We start from the raw sequence: 17,723 nt of genomic DNA, 5'->3' as shown, positions 1-17,723 counted from the left end.
CATGTGTACATAATTTCTCTATTTGTATTTCTTTAATTTATCTCCGAAAGTTTATAAATATTTACATATTTGTACTAGCAAAATGCAACCAGGAGTGCTGCATACTGAACGTAGCATTTTGCCAAGTTCTGTTAAGTTATTTATTTGGCTGCTATACATGTGGATGAGGACCTTTTGTACTCCTGCAAGGGCTACCAAGAGCATGCAAATTTAACCTTCAGATCTCAAACCCATGGACCAGAACACATAAGTCCATTTTAGAGTCCTAAAGAGATACACCTGAAAAAAGTCCTAGAAGGATACGATTGTATGTGTAATATCCAACGTGAGGCAGCTGTACAAGGCAACGGAAATGCCTCCCCGTCCCCATCCTTCAAGCCCTCCTCTTCCGCTCCTCCTCCTACATCTATCCATAAGCCCACACCAGCCTCTCTCTTTGATACATAGCATAATTTCACAACCCAGGCAAAAAGATGCTCGACAAACAATCGTACTTTCTTTTCACGGAAAAGATCATTGGACATACAAGCGTATCTTTGCTTTCATTGTCCCAGACTATCATTGCGCGACGTGGGCAGTCCTATTGACAACGTCAACACCTTTAGTTAAGTGGCACACTCGTTTGATCATGCGAACCGATGGGTTGGCATTGCCGTGACATCTAGGACGAAGCATGTCATCCTCGATTTGAAGTTGAACGTCCGATCAATATACACGGCGTGCAGTCACCCAAAAAGAAGCTCGACAACCAAGCGTACATTCTTCTCAAGGGAAAGATCGTTGGACATACCACCCTATCTTTGCTTTCGTAGTGCCAGACTATCATTGCACGACGTGGACAGTCCTATTGACAACATCAACACTGTGGTTAAGCGGCACAATCTCTTGATCACGCGAACGGATGGGTTGACATCTAGGACAAAGCATGTCGTCCTCCATTTGAAGTTGAATATCTATTCAAGATGGACGATGTGCACTCCGCCGAGGTCCCATCTTTTAACAATTCAGGATGACACGGGCATTATTATGCGAGTATGATAAGCACAACAATCTTGTATAATGATTAATTGCTTGCGGAGGCCTTAGACGTCATGGTCGTCACTAATTTTCACTTTGATGGATCGTTGTTGGTTGCTCCAGGTCAAGTATTGAAATATTGATTATCTGCAATAAATTGGTTGTTTATAGCTTAAATTCGAAGTGTGGCGGAGTAGTCTCAAACAACATGTGGCTGAGCCTCGTGGCGTAAGTTCTATAATAGGCGCTTGCGCTCGGTATCGATAACCTTGGCCTCCTCCTCCTCGTATCCCTCCTCACACCTGTACAAGGTTTGCAATCAAACGAGACAACACTTATGTACAATAGCTAGCTATTTTTTATTTTTAGATTGTGTAAAGGACAAATTGCCCAAAAGCTGTTGATCACCATCTCCGCCCTCGTGTGGCACAAGACACCATCGATCTTCTCCTCCGGCGGGGCCTTGGAAGCCTTGTAGTGCTCCCAGCTCAATCCTAGTTGAGGAAGCTGACCCTCACTAGGCAACGTGACAAACCCCAGGAAATTTAGCCGACAAAGTACACCAAGGATATTGTTCGGCTTGCGGACTCCATGGGGGTGATGCAACCCCTGCAATATGACAACGTCAATGCATTAGACATTTGAAAAAACGTGAAGGGAAAAGGTACAAAGGAGTAAATGCACTTACTTCTCCCCATTAGGCCTATTCACTAGCCTCTGCTCGCGGGTCGCCGGTACGGGCGGGAGCGGTGTACCACCATGCTGGTACACGGGGACCCAGTCAACCACCTCGCCCTCACTATCACAAGACTCATCCCCACCACCATCACCATTGCCACAGGGACCCTCAGTTGGATCCGGCCAGGTACCCCATCCGGATATTCCCTGGGACATAGCCCCTGGATCCGGAGTCTCATGGGCCAAAGCCTCTGGGTAAAGAGTCTCCTGGTTTGTAGTCCCTTGGACCGGAGTCTCGTGTACCGAATCTTCTAGGACCGGAGCCTCATGGGTCGAAGGCCCATCGACTCGAGGCTCGTGGTACGGAGTCCCCATAGCCTCCACCTCACACGAGTCCTCCCTAGCAGTCCTGTGCTCAGGTGAATGAGTTGGGGGTGGCGGTGAGGAAGGTGTAGTAGTCTGCCTACCTCTCCCACAGTCATGTCTTGTACCTCTCTACTTCTTTCGTCCCCGACCTCCTCTCCTGGTGGGCAACAATGCCGATAAAGTATCCCCCATGGGCGACCCATACTGTCTATCAACGCTCTCCGAAAAGATAGGGGTGGAATGGAAGTAGGCCTCACGCGGGCCGCCGATGAAGAAGTACCAGGAAGCTCTATGGACCCGAGCCCACCATCTTTCAATACCTGCCATGACAAAGAGTCAAAGAAATTAGTTCAACATAAAAAATGGAATACATGACAGGAATAATAATATGTACATTATTTAAGTTGGGATGCATACAAACAAATAATAGTTTGGATCATCTATATATGCCTCGAGACTAATAAATGCATCATCATCATCACTATCCCGCGTGTCGTCATGAATGGTGTGCTCATCGGGTTTAGCGGCATCAACATGTGGAAGGCCTTTGTGTAATCAGTCAAGCATTGGCAGGTCATCCGTAGCAATAACCTCTTCTAGTTCTGGCTTTTCTTGTTCGGGCTCAGGGGTGAAGTCGGATTCATTGTCGCTGCCTACTTCCATGTTCTCGTGTGAAGTAGAGCGGTTCTTGAAATGTTTCTTGGAAAGACATGCTTGTTGGAATAATTATCCTTCATATGTGTTTCGGTTAATTTGAGGTTCATAATCCTCTTCATTTTGGGGAGGTGGTCTAGCACGTGGCGGCACTTCATAAACAACATCCCAACCATTCAGATTATTATCAGTTTGGAAGGCCCACAGTAGATAGAAAACTTGAGTCGCCTATTGAGCTGTAATATAACATTGGGAACATATAAATGGGTGCTTTGTTTGATTTATACTAGCCCTGTATGTTCATTAGTCCTTCTAGTCTCCTTTGGCTCGAACCAGTAACATTTGAAGACTACAACGTTCGGTGGGTTTTCACCATAGAATTGAAGTCATAAATTTCTTCAAGTCTTCCATAATACTCAGTACCTCCTTCGCTGATAGCAGAGACACCACAATTTGTAGATTTTTGATCGGCCATAGATAGCTCTTTGCCAAAGGTACGAAAGCGATACCCGTTGATGTTGTATTTCTCAAATGAACCGACTTATAGTCAAAACAATTAGCGTCTTGTCTCAATTCGACATCCGCAGACTCTAAATTAGCATACAAGGTTAATATGAAAGAATTGTTGCATTAGCCGCAAACTAGACCAAGAAAAGAAATGGTCTATTAATGATAATTACCATTTATTTGAACTAAGAGATGAAACCGGGATAGCCTCCTTCATGCTTTGCGAGAAGCTCATACTCTTCGACGGGGTACTTTTGGATCACCGCTCCATCCGAGAATTTGGTGACGTATCGACTGTATCAAATATCCGAGAATAAGAGCATTTCAAAGGAATTAGAAGTTGCAGAAAAATGTATCGAGAACTTACTCGATGTACGGCCACACTTCTGTTAGGTTATTGAAGATATACAACGAGATGTTCCTCCATTCTTCGACATCCAATGCTATTTCTTTCGAAGCACCGGCTGGTGTCAACTTTCCTTTGAATAGGCTGAGGTTGGAGCCATCTTTTTTAGGATCGCCAACATTGTACCGAAGCTTCGGATTATGCAAATGATGATTTCTGGCTTCGTAGTGTGCATTCGCGAAGTTTGGAACCTCCTTAGTAATGAATGCCTTCGCCATTGATACTTCAATTCCATGTTTTTTTTACATTTTGCTCGAAGCATCTTTTACATCCTCTCAGTCCCAAAGAACCAATGATTTTGCATGCCCCCCCAATCTTTCCTCGGTCGAGAGATGTAAAATCAAATGCTGCATTGGATTAAAGAAGACAGATGGAAAGATTTTCTCTAACTTGCAGAGCAACTCCGACGCCAACTCCTCCATGTCATCTACCACACCAGGCGATAGTTCTTTCACACAAAGAACATGGATGAAATAGCTCACGTTTTCCAGTACTAACAATTCATCCTCGGGAATAAAGTCATGCAACATCACCGACATTACCCGCTAAAGCCATATGTGCCAATCATGACTGTTGAGACCAAATATTTTCAATTTTTCAAGACTCACTCCCTCTATAGATACGCTGCACACCAATCGGGGAACATCAACCGCATTTTGACCAACAAGATAATTTCCCTTATAGCTCCCCTCTTGAGATTGAACCAGGCCTTTGGCTTTGACTAGTTCTCCTTTCCTTTAGATTGTCATATGTTTTGAAATGGTCTATCACGTAGAGTCTGCTGATCGACTCTAGCCTTAGGATTATCCTTTGACTTCTCTTCGATGGCAACCAATGTACCAAAAATGGCCCCTCCTATATTCTTTTCATTGTGCATCATGTCGATGTTGTGTGGAAGAAGGTCTATGAAGTATGCCAGATCCCACAAGCATGTCTTGTGAGTCCAGGCATGTTACGAATTATACCCATTGAAGTACACTTGATGCTCTAGATCAGGCTGAAGAGTGTTTAACTCATCCATGATCTGTTGCCCTACCAACACAGATGGTCCCGAGTTTTTGACAATTGTACCGTTGATGAAGTTCTTCTTGTCTTTTTTGAACTCATGGCGAGGATCTAGGAACTTTCGATGCAAGTCAAAGCAAGAATACTTCTGACCCGCCTGCAGCAAATGAAAATGAAGAGCTGCCTTGCATGTGGGACATGGGAACATTCCATGCACACACCAGCTAGTGAATACAACATACACTATCAAGTCATGCATCGAGTACATGTACCAGACATGGATTTTGAAGTTTTCTTTTCTAGGGGCGTCGTATATCCTGAACCCATTATCCTAAGCTTCTTGCAATTCATCCTTAAGCGGCTGCATGTACACATTCATATTCTTCCCCGGATAGTTGGGCCCTGGAATTATCAACGTCAGCAATATGTTCTTTCTTTGCATAATCTATCAGGGGGGAGATTGAGTCGAATGACGAATACAGGCCAACTAATGTATTGGGTTGCCATCATACCAAAGGGATTGAACCCATTCGTGCCAACGTAGACTTGAGGATGCCTTGGATCTGTCGCTTTATCCGGATGTAATGCATCGTAGTGCTTGCACACAAAAGCATATGATGTGTGTACCAACATCTTATTCCCATTTGCATCTAGTTTGGTTCTTTCGCCCAATTTGTGCCATGTCATGTATCTGGCCGTCTCTTCGACCATGAAAAGGTCTTGAAGTCTTGGTATGATTGGCATATACCTAAGAACATTAACGTGGATTTTTGTCTGCCTCTTCTCATCCATACCCTTGTTTACCACAGCATACCTGGAAGACTTGCAAATGGGACAATAGTTCAACCCCGCATACTCAAGCCTAAATAAGGGACATCCTTTCTCACAGAGATCTATCTTCTCATAGGATATCGTAAGTACATGGGGTATTTTGTACCACCGGTAAAGTTTTGCAGGCATGTCATGGCCTTTGGGTAGAAAGCATCCAAATAGTGTCATCATAGCGTCAGAGCATTCTCTGCCCAAGTTGAATTGAGCCTTCAGAGCCATTACTTGTGGGATGGCATCCAGCTGACAAAGCGCAGTGTGCTCATGGAGATAATGTTTTGAAGACTCCAGCGTTTCATAGAAGGCCTTTGAAGATTATGACATCTTATCGTCCAAATACCGAGTATCATCAAAGTCTTGCACCATGTCTTCGATCCCGGTGCAATGCTTGTCGGTGCGATGACCAACCACCTCAGCTCTGATACATTGGGCAGACTTACACTATAATCAAACGTAAAAGCCCTCTACTACTAGTGTTTACCCATTTCATCCTCTGTCATCTGTTTAAAGTTGACGAACGCACGACAGGGGCACTAGGTTTTTATCTAGCCATTTGGAAATGCGGCTTTCACAAACCCCATGGTTTTTGTTAACCATTCATTGGTCATCTCTTTCTCACTAGTGTAACCGGTGTACATCCGCGCACAATCACTCATCTTTCCTATCTACTAAACATACAAGAAATATATATATATATATATATATATATAATTCAGCAAACATATTCATCAGTTAATCAAGTTTGTCAATTTTATTACATCCATGCAACCTACACGCTAGTAGGTAAAGATAGGTCCTAATCCCACATGAGTATGTGTAATTTACTTTAGTTTTCCCATGCTCTGCTCCGGATCGGACACAAAATTTCAGCATCACCTCCCCGTTGTTCTCTTGATCCATGTCTTGGCATTAAACACAGAGCATTTATACCCGGAGAACAACAGGAAGTCCCTGAAGAAATTCTACATTGGATCCGGAGCTGAGCATGGGGAAACGAACCCAATGTACGCATACTCAGGCTGTCCATGGATAACATGGACAATTCCATAGGATTGGAGTTATAAATATGCAAAGACATCCATATTTATAGATGCCGCCCTTTCATTCGGGAGATGCATACGGGTCACGCATACTGATGATTGAATATACCTATATCTAGCAAGTATCATTGGCACGAACACCGGAATAGAGAAAATGAAGTGGGGAGGAGGAGATGTCATTTGTGCTCACCCACGAATGGGGGGAGCTCTTCGAACGCACGAGAAGGTCGTCGAACACTATACCCTCACAACAACGAAACAAATGCACATTTAAACACACGATCAACACGAATATTCAATCCCAATAGAAAAACCTATATATATTCTTTTTCGTAATACTTTTCCACTACTTTTCCACTTCTATTTTTTTCAATATGCTTCAATATTTTTATCAATATTATCAATCCCAATACTTTTCCACTTCTATTTTATTGTTTTTCTCATCTATTTGTTCTTCTTCTCCTCTTCCTCTTCCTTTTCTTCTCATCTTCTTCGTCATCTTCTTCTATTCTTCTTCTTTTCTTGTTTTCTTCTCCTCTTCTTCTTCTCCTCTTTTTATTCTTCGTCTCTTCTTATCCTCCTCTTCTTGTTCTCCTCTTCTGCTCTTTTTCTTCTTCTTCTTCTTCTTCTTCTTCTTCTTCTTCTTATTCTTATTCTTATTCTTCTTCTTGTTATTTTCTTCTCCTCTTCTTCTTCTTCTTCCCCTTATTTTGTTTTTTCCTCTTCTTCTTCTCCTTTTTCTTGGTCTTCTTCTACTTCCTTTCTTTTTCTTATCTTCTTCTTCTTCTTCTTATCCTCCTCGTCCTCCTCCTCATCCTCTTCTCCTCTTTTTCTTCTTCTTCTTTTCCTTTTTCCTTTTTCCTTTTTCCTTCTTCTTTTCTTCTTTTTCTTCTTCTTCTTTTCCTTTTTCCTTTTTTCCTTCTTCTTTACTTCTTCTTTTTCTTCTTCTTTTATTATTTTCTTCTTTTCCTTCTTCTTTTCTTCTTCTTCTTCTTCTTCCTTTCCTTTTCCTTTTTCTAACCTAACTAACCTAATTAACCCGATTAATTAACAGAGAAAACAGAGAAAAATAAGAGAAAAAAATGGATTACCTGAGGGGGGCGACCAGGTGGTGAGGGCAGCACGACGGTGGGGGCGGGCAGTTGGGCAGCGGGGTAGCGGGGGGGGGGGGGCTGCGTGGCGGTGGGGGGCCGGCGCGACGCGAGGAGGTGGCCTCGCAGGGGCGAGGGGGCGACTGGACGGAGGAGGGGGCGGCCACCGGGGGAAGGAGTGTGGGTGAGTGGGTGCGGTGGTGGCGCCAGCCGTGGTCTGGGGTGGAAGAAGGTGGGGGAAAGAGAGGGGGTGGAGGAACAGCCGTTAGAGGGTCATCATCTTTGTCGTGTGCGAGCAGACGACAAAGAGCCTAAAGGGAGACGGCAAATAAATAGCGGATGACATCCTCACCGTCCGTTTGACCTAGCCCGCCCCACAGTCCAATGGGGCCGAACTGGCCTCTTTGCCGTCAGCTCGCACACGACAAAGAATGTACTGATGGAAAATAGTATATTTGCCATGAGTCCTTTCTTTGTCATCTATTTTGTGGAAGCTGAAGACAAAGAATTTCTTTGTCGTCAGCTGGTAGACAACAAAGAATGGAGTGGTGGCAAATTCTGTGATTCCTGTAGTGGTACAAATAAATTGTGTAAATGTTAGTATATAGTACCTAATGTTTGAAAATTATTATCCAACTAGTCTTGCTAGTACATGAAGCGTTGATTTATTGTTATGTGTACTAAATTATCTCGCGAGTTCTTTTCATGCTTTTTGTTGATGAAGTTTTTGAAACTTGGGTCAAACCAGGATATGAGAGGAGTGAACCATATAAAAAAGCTAAAGCTTGGTGATGCCCAAGGCACCCCAAGTAAATATAAAAACAAGTATTAAGCATCTTACTTTGGGGATGCAACGTATCCCACCTCTTTTCGTGAACAACTACCGATTAGCCTATGTTGATCCTAAATTTTCATTTGATATGTGTGATTCTTGGAGTGTATTTTTGTTTTCTTTGTTGTTTGAAATAAACATCAGATTTGAAAGCCTGTATTGAGAAAAAGTCCTCACACAACTACTTAATTGTTTAACACCTCATTGACCTTCGCTTATATATTTTTGAGAGTAGTTTGATATTCACTCTTGTGCTTCACTTATATACTAAGAGAAAATATTGGATGTATTGAGTGTAATAAATGTGAAATTCTATATGCTTCATATGCTTGTACTACGGGGAGTAATGACTTCACATTCTAGCACTATAAGTGGTAAAATTTATTGGAAGTTAGAAAACTTACCATTAGTCACTTGAACAATTGATGAAATAATATTGAAGAAAGAGAGATTTCACATATAAAAATACTATCTTGGACATCTTCTATGATTGTGAGCCCCCATTAATTATTTTCAAACTTGATCAAGTAGTTGATGTTGGACAAGTAAGACAACTAATGGTTATGTTTGTTTATATTCACATAGAAGTTATATTGTCATGGATCCTCTAACACGTGGTGCTTGCTTAGCATCTTTTGCTAGCCAAACATCTATATCTATATTTATACTAATTAGAGACTCCCAAGAAATTACCACGTTAATCAGAAATTAGGAGCCGTTAATCTGATGGGACCGAATTATTACGGCTGAGATCTGTCAGTAAGAATTTAATAATAAGCCCCGAAACAGTTCATTGTAAATATATTAATCATGTACGGTACATTAAACAGAACATGTCACGTACAAAAAGACATCACACGATACTTGATTTCCTCAAAAATATAGACTTGAATCACCGTTAAAAAGAAACAGATCATCCCATAAAAAAAGATATCTCACGTCCTAAAACAAGAAATATGATCACATAATTTCCTTCTCCTTTAGTCGTGACACAATAAACATGAGATGTCTTTCTATAAAAAAAAGAGGAGATGTCACGTAATCTCCATTAATCTCTCATCTCCCACGCTGAACATGCCAAAGATATCTCACGTCCTAAAAGAGGAGAAATCATCACATAATTTCCTTCTCCATTAATCGTGACACAATAAACAGGAGATGTCATTCTATCAAAAAAAGAGGAGATGTCACGTAATCTCCATTAATCTCTCATCTCCCACGCTGAACATGCCAAAATTTCTGTAGCTTTCCTTCTCTAGCACGACAACATTAGATCTCCATCTAATCTCCAACTATTTTGCTGTAGCTTTCCTTCCCCAGCACGATATTCCTCATCTCCATCTAATTCCTCATCTTCTACACTTTTCTGCCGAAAATATTCAATCTTTCCTCACCCTCGAGACGTGAGTTCCATCCATGAAACCTTTGCCGGAAGAAGGAGAAGATCGCAGAGGACGGCCTTAATTCAGTCCACCAACACATCTAATTTGGTGGATGCCATGGATACAAGCACATGCAAATTTCTGTAGCCTTTCTTCTCTAGCACGGTAACACTTGATCTGCATCTAATTCCTCATCTCTTATGTTGTAGCTTTCTTTCCTTAACTCGATAATGGTTAATCTCAATCTAATTCCACATCTTCTATACCTTTATGTGTAGAATCCTCAATCTTCTTCTCCCTCACGAGTTGAGTTCGATCCGAGCAACCTCTGCTGGAAGAAGGCCCAGAGTGCAGACAACGGCCCTGATCCAGTCCACCAGCAGATCTACTTTGGTGGATCTTCTCAAAAAATAATCTACTTTGGTGGAAGCCATGGATGCTTTGGTGGAAGCCATGGATGCAAGGACATGCATGTACAGATGAAACATGACCAGCAAGGGTGTTCATGGGGTGGCGCATACTTGACCCGTAGAGATCTATGCTGCTTTTTTAGGATGCAGAAAATTAGTGATGTATTATGCTACACCAAACCCATTGTATCATCAACGATTGGACCACCAGTTTTTAAACATGTGTACATAATTTCTCTATTTGTATTTCTTTAATTTATCTCCAAAATTTTATAAATATTTACATATTTGTACTAGCAAAATGCAACCAGGAGTGCTGCACACTGAACGTAGCATTTTGCCAAGTTCTGTTAAGTTATTTATTTGGCTGCTATACATGTGGATGAGGACCTTTTGTACTCCTGCAAGGGCTACCAAGAGCATGCAAATTTAACCTTCAGATCTCAAACCCATGGACCAGAACACATAAGTCCATTTTAGAGTCCTAAAGAGATACACCTGAAAAAAGTCCTAGAAGGATACGATTGTATGTGTAATATCCAACGTGAGGCAGCTGTACAAGGCAACGGAGATGCATCCCCTTCCCCATCCTTCAAGCCCTCCTCTTCCGCTCCTCCTCCTACATCTATCCATAAACGCACACCAGCCTCTCTCTTTGATACATAACATAATTTCACAACCCAGGCAAAAAGATGCTCGACAGACAATTGTACTTTCTTTTCAGGGGAAAGATCATTGGACATACAAGCGTATCTTTGCTTTCATTGTCCCAGACTATCATTGCGCGATGTGGGCAGTCCTGTTGACAACGTCAACACCTTTAGTTAAGTGGCACACTCGTTTGATCATGCGAACCGATGGGTTGGCTTTGCCGTGACATCTAGGACGAAGCATGTCATCCTCGATTTGAAGTTGAACGTCCGATCAATATACACGGCGTGCAGTCACCCAAAAAGAAGCTCGACAACCAAGCGTACATTCTTCTCAAGGGAAAGATCGTTGGACATACCACCCTATCTTTGCTTTCGTCGTGCCACACTATCATTGCACGACGTGGACAGTCCTATTGACAACATCAACACTGTGGTTAAGCGGCACAATCTCTTGATCACGCGAACGGATGGGTTGACATCTAGGACAAAGCATGTCGTCCTCCATTTGAAGTTGAATATCTGTTCAAGATGGACGACGTGCACTCAGCCGAGGTCCCATCTTTTAACAATTCAGGATGACACGGGCATTATTATGTGAGTATGATAAGCACAACAATCTTGGATAATGATTAATTGCTTGCGGAGGCCTTAGACGTCATGGTCGTCACTAATTTTCACTTTGATGGATCGTTGTTGGTTGCTCGAGGTCAAGTATTGAAATATTGATTATCTGCAATAAATTGATTATGTGCACTGAGAGGAGCAAATGATAAAAAATGTATGCCAAAATGGATAGTCCTAATTCCAGTATTGCACTACTATGCTGATACAACCAATATATTCCACTTTTTATTATATATTGTGCCTAGACAGGTACATTTTTCCATCTATAAGTACCAAATTAGCTGTAAAATCAATGTTGAGGAGTCAACAAAGTGCTGCAAACTCTTAGAACAAATATTTTGATAGGTTAGCAATATTTAGACAATCACTTGACCACTATAGGATATTACAAATTTTGGGATTACGACAACTTGGTAAAATTATGACAGGTGTATCAATTTTTTTTTCATAATAAGATTGCAAAAGTATTTAGAAGAAATGCATTACTATTTTCCTCTTATTTTGTAATATGCTTTATGGACCCAGACAATGTTAGAATTAGCCTTTATTTTCTATACTTTACTTCGTAGGTTCATTGCACACTGTTGACTTCATAGCCATTCTCAAAAGCCATGGGTTGTGTTTTCTCCCTAGCGTCGCTGGCTATGTTGTTCCTCGACATAAAACATCATGACTTTTGCGACTTGCAACCTTTGCAGAAGTATCTGTATGCCTTATTTTCTCAAAATATTTTTTAAAAAAATGAAAAATAAAAGAACCTTAATTCCATGGCAATTTTTTAATTTTTTTTTGCATTTTGTTTCAGATTGCCTTTAGCAATGTGCATTTCATTCTTAGTGGAGGTTTGGAAGAATGAGAAAGCATCCATATGTGTGGTACAGAAAGAGTATTAGTGGTTTCCATCTCGAGTTGTTAGAATATTTATGTTGCCCTACAATTGTTATACATAGTTGTGCAACATATGTTCCATCCAAGTGTAAAATCTCTCTTGCTGAGAAATATGTGCAGAAACATCATGAATCTTATGGATTATTATCTTTACTTGCTCAACTTAGTGATCATAGGGTCACAAAGGAGTTGTATTAATAACCAAAGTATTTTCTACTTAGTCCTTTGTTGTGGTATATTATGTGTTTAGAGTGATACTAGCCCGTGCAAGTGCACGGGTTGGCGACTAGTTGGTACTAATTAGAAATACTACTTGTGCATACAAAAACCCTTAAACGTAGTTTCTTGCCATGAGAGTCCACCAGATCTACCTATGGATTGAATAAGATCCTTTAAGTAAGTTTTCATCGGTACAAAAAGCAATAGAAATTGCTATTAAATATGTATGATCTTTTATTGGAAGGGAAAATAAGCTTTGTACGAACTTGTGATGGGGAATAAATAAAGCAACGGACTGCATAATAAAGGTTGCTATCACAAGGGGCAATATAAAGTGACATTCCTTTCAATTAACAATTTGCACATGTGTCAGGCCCATCGGACTCGGGGTATCCATGCCTGTTTGTCGGCAGGCCAACGCACAACTCGTGTCGGGGACCACCGCAATCCGTTTTCGGGTTTCGTGGCCAAGACCCTCATGAGGACCCCCCCCCCTCTCGCGAGGAGAACCCCCATGGACGACGACATGTACTATGTCAAGCCCCGCCTCGCGAAGGGACCCCGAGGCATCCCTCGAGACACTCACGGGACGGGTCGGGCAAAGGAGGTCTGGCAGGTCGAGCGACCCAACGGTGTCACATGGGTGACATGCACAGCGCCAGGCAGCGCTAGGAGGTGCACGCAGGCACGGATGAGAAGGATTTCCCCTTTTCTGCTAAGGGAGCGGGGCCATCACTGGTTCCCAAAGATATCCCCAAAGTTTTTCCTCTTTGGTGGAAGGAGACCAGGACGATAATATCATAGGGGCCGGAGGTCATCCCCGAATCCACTGACGCGTCACTGAGTCAGCTTTTGTACGTGGTGACTGTTTTTTGGTAGGGTAGAATGCGATCCTGTCCCCTTCAAACTAGTCGTTCTAACAACCATTCCCGCCGCGTGTTTTCGGGATAAGAGGACCGGGGCTAGTATAGGATAGGGTCTGCGGTCACATAAGAGGGGATGGGCCCCAGAGTTAGCAAGAACACACATTTGTATTGCCTCTGGCTCTCGAGCAATACAGACAAGCAGGAGTAGGGTCTTACACCGTGAGATGGCCCGAACCTGCGTAACTATCGTGCCCTCAGTTTTTCCTCCTTAGCTCGAACATGTTGGAAAGTCGTCGTGGTTGTTGCGTGGTAGAGTAGGACAGGAGAGCCTATAGACCCTACAGTTCGAACCTCTTGGGTCCCCGGAGCCCCAATTACGACATTTGGCACGCGAGGTAGGGGTGCGTTGTGACTCGTTGGCTTCGTCCCAACTCTGCCTCTGCCCACTCTATGGTTGACGCCTCGTGTTTGCGCCGAGCGCCAGGCAGCCTGTATTTCCCATACCGCCTCGGTTATCCACAACTATAATGGGTGCCGACACTCTGTCGACGAGGCGTCTTACACCATTGGTGACCTAGTCGACAAGACGGTCGCACCGCCATGGAATCCTCTCCGAATGCCCTCCCTCAGCACGTGGATGCGTAGGGTGCGCTGCTCATGGCATGCGAGCTGCTTTGCTACCGCCCGGTGAACGCCAGCTACATCGCTTGGCTGGGCCGCATCACCAAGCTCGTCATGACTATCAAGGAGGCCCTGACACCCTCTCGCTCGCTTCACCCCCTCCATCTCTTGCTGGAGACGTGGCCCATGGAGCTCCTCCACCACCTCCCTTGCTCTACGACCCAATCGAGCCCCAGCGGAATGCAGGTCCGCCAGACGAGCACGATGGAGCCTCTTCATGGGCCCCAGATAACAGCAGTAGCCGGGTCTTCTGCCTCCGACCACTGGACACTCGCGAGATCCTCGAGCAGCAGCGCTAGCGTCACGACTAGATGGTCCAATATGTCGTGGTGGCCGGGAACCAGAACAAGGTGGCGCTCGCTCTCAGAATCCCCTCTAGTAGCAAGGGATGTCGAGCATTCACCCGCGAGCAGCATCGGGTGGTATGGCCCGTCAAGTTCAAGCGCGAGCTTCCCCCGTCCTATGATGGCACTCCTGACCCCACGGAGTTCCTCCATCTCTATGCCCTCAGTATTGAGGCTGCTGGCGGTGACGACAAGGTCATGGCTAACTGGTTCCGCATGGCTCTCAAGGACGGCGCACGCTCGTGGCTCATGAACCTACCCGAGGAGTAGATATCCTTGTGGAGTATACTCTGTGAGCAATTCATCGCCAACTTCAAGGGCAATCACGACCGCCCCCTATTCGTCAACGACGTGCCACGGGTCAATCCACGCACGGGGGAGACCATGTGCAAATACATCGAGCGCTTCAGCCAGGTGCGCTACTGTCACATCCCTAGTCTTTCCTCTCGCATTGTGCTAGCATGAGTGTTGCATCATATTTAATATTTTGCTAAACTTGAAATGGAGACTAACAAACCCTAGCACCTCATTTGAATAAAATAATTCAAATACTTGTGATTGTCAATGAATCCAAAATGGCTTTAAAAAATGCTCACCATGTCTCATAAATGTTGGCAACAACATACGAGAGGTGAATTACATTTTCATAACAAATATGGTATTTAAAATAATCCAGAGAAGCTACTCAAACTGTCAAATAAAAGCACTATAATTATATTAGTTGTTTCAAATATTTCAAAACTATTTATGGGACTTAGTAATATTCATTTTATATCCCATAAAATTTTTCAGGGTTTTTGCCTTAGTATATTTGCCCAAATAAATAAATAAAATTGTAGGAAATATAAAACAGAAATAAAATATAAAAGGGGTAAGTTTACGTGGGCCTTCCTTGTTTAAGTGGTGGCCCAACCCACCACCGGCTCCCTCCCTGTCCTCTTGCTCCTCTACTAGTAGGTAGAGGAGAGCGAGGCCGCCGCACCACGGCCGCACGACACGCGGGCACCATGTTGTGTGTCTGCTTCCGTAGGCCAGCACGACAACATAGGTATAAGCTCCCCGAGCCCCGTCCCGATCCATCATGCTATCATTCGCCGCCTGCTCTCTCTTCTCCCTCGCCTTCTATCGCCATGACCAACGGTAGCCGAAGCTCGCCGTGCATAGCACTGACTTTAGGGGTGGGATGTGATTCGGTAGGCACATGGCACAATGTACCAAGTGGCACCAGAACAGTGGGCTTGGGAACCCTGCACACATAGTTTAGTCTCGAATATGCGATAAACCTGGACTAGGTGCTTGTGTGGTTAACGGTTGTGGCCGACTCTCTTGCTGGGATTCCGCTTGAAGGTTGCTGAGGTGCATGATGTGCACATGGCAATAAGTGACGAGAGCGTGTGTGAAGAAGTACACCCTACAGGGTTATGATCTGTTCGGATAGCCATGTCCTTGGACACAGACTACTTCGAAACATATGTTGTTCATAGATAACTTTAATGGTTACTTATAAAAGTATCAAGACAAGTGGGAGTATCGTGGATGGTATTGTCGTAGGAAGACGGGGAAGAAACCATGGTAGTGTATTGTTGTGGTGATAGTGGTCTCATGTACGCTTTCACAAACTTGTTCAAAAGTACTCGTAGTCGTACAACAGGTTAGCCAATAGTCAAAGATGGCATGCTGCATGAACCCCACAACCCCCCTTGTTGATACATGTGCATGAGTAGTTAGATATGATCTAAAGTCTTGCTGAGTACTTTCGTACTCATGCCTGCTTAATAATTGTGTCACACGACACCCACGATCCTTCAGGTGGGTTTTATCTAGACGTTCTCGAAGCAGAGTAGCTGGTATCCCAGCTACGATCCTGAACCCTTGGGAAGGGTTATATATAGTGAGGTTGTGCGCCTCCTTTATGATTTCAACCGTCGGTACTCAGACAGTCTTATAGTTCAACTTGGTTTGTAAAACTTGCTTGTATGAATTGTGTGCCTGGTCATGAGACCCCTACTTGTATGAACATATTATGCAAGGCCCTTATGAGCCTTCTAAATAAATGCTGTGATGTTGTATGGTTATGTTGTGATGCTATTGTTGTATCTATGCATATTTTGCATGTCATGCATATGTGTGACATGCAACGGTATGTATGGGATTCGACACCTAGTTGTGTGCCATTAGTGGTACTCTTTACAGGGAAATGCCACTTCGTGCTTCCACTCAGCCTTTGTAGGTTGCTACTCCTCCAGACACATTATTGACTGATATGTATCATTCTTTGCTGTTGTGTTTTTCCCCTCTGGGAAATGTCACACAGTGTAATGGAGTCCATGTAGCTTGCTATGACTCATCTACACGCACATGCTGACCGACACCTGCATTGCTAGGTTATGTATTCCTGTCCCTGTACGGATGTACCACTTGTCTTTATAACTAGTTATGTCGACTCGGGTTCTTTGACATTTGAATGCTAGAGACATATTCACATACATGAATGAAAATATGCAAACAGTCCCCTCCAAGGTAAGGTGGTAACCGTCGGGATAACCGTGCGTGAGACCACAAAGTGATGTAATGCGTTACATGCTAGATTATTATGGCTTAGGATCGGTGTACCGACAACTACAAGATTCCGCGTGCCTCGGACAAGGGCATCATCAAGGCATTCTCCACTTGAGTCACGGACGTCGCATGTGCGCAAAGCTTGCTATGAACGATAACTTGAGAATCACTATGGAGCTATTCAACATCGCTAACAAGTGCGCCAAGGATGAAGAAGGCCGCCTGTTCATCCTTGACAACCCTGACAACCTTAATGCGGCGCCTGACGACAACAAGGAAAATGACAAGGAGGTCAAGCGCAAGAGCCCAATAGTGCTTGCGACAACGCCTGAACCGAAGAGCGGAAGGGACCATGACGTTCCCAAGAAAGACCGCCGAGCACTCTGTGCTTTCCACAATGTACACACTCACACCACCGAGGAATGCCAGGATCTCAGGTCCCTTCGTGACGAGCACACCGCTCGGCGCTCGGACCATAGTGACTGATACATCTGCAAATATCTATAAGTTTTGATTGTTCCTTGTTGATATATTATCGTTCTAGAATACTTTTGGAGTATTTATTTACCAATTTTCATTATTATTGAGCACTAACCTATTGACCAAGTGCCTAGTGTGAGTTGTTGTTTTCTGCAGGTTTTTCACTTTTCATGTTTTCCATACCAAATGAAGT

The 17,723-nt window shown here is 43.6% G+C and overlaps 1 long non-coding RNA gene across 1 annotated transcript; it reads left to right on the top strand.

The window, feature by feature from the left end:
• The first annotated feature begins 9,302 nt into the window (after positions 1–9,302).
• On the top strand, positions 9,303–10,435 carry LOC123403179. The gene is made up of 2 exons (XR_006611424.1): positions 9,303–9,971; positions 10,085–10,435. It is a non-coding gene; the product is annotated as an uncharacterized LOC123403179 (long non-coding RNA).
• Positions 10,436–17,723: the final 7,288 nt, after the last annotated feature.

Source organism: Hordeum vulgare, chromosome 6H, assembly GCF_904849725.1.
Source record: "Hordeum vulgare subsp. vulgare chromosome 6H, MorexV3_pseudomolecules_assembly, whole genome shotgun sequence".
Taxonomy (NCBI): domain Eukaryota; kingdom Viridiplantae; phylum Streptophyta; class Magnoliopsida; order Poales; family Poaceae; genus Hordeum; species Hordeum vulgare.
The sequence above is the reverse complement of the archived record's forward strand: the minus strand, read 5'-3'. Positions and strand labels throughout refer to the sequence as shown.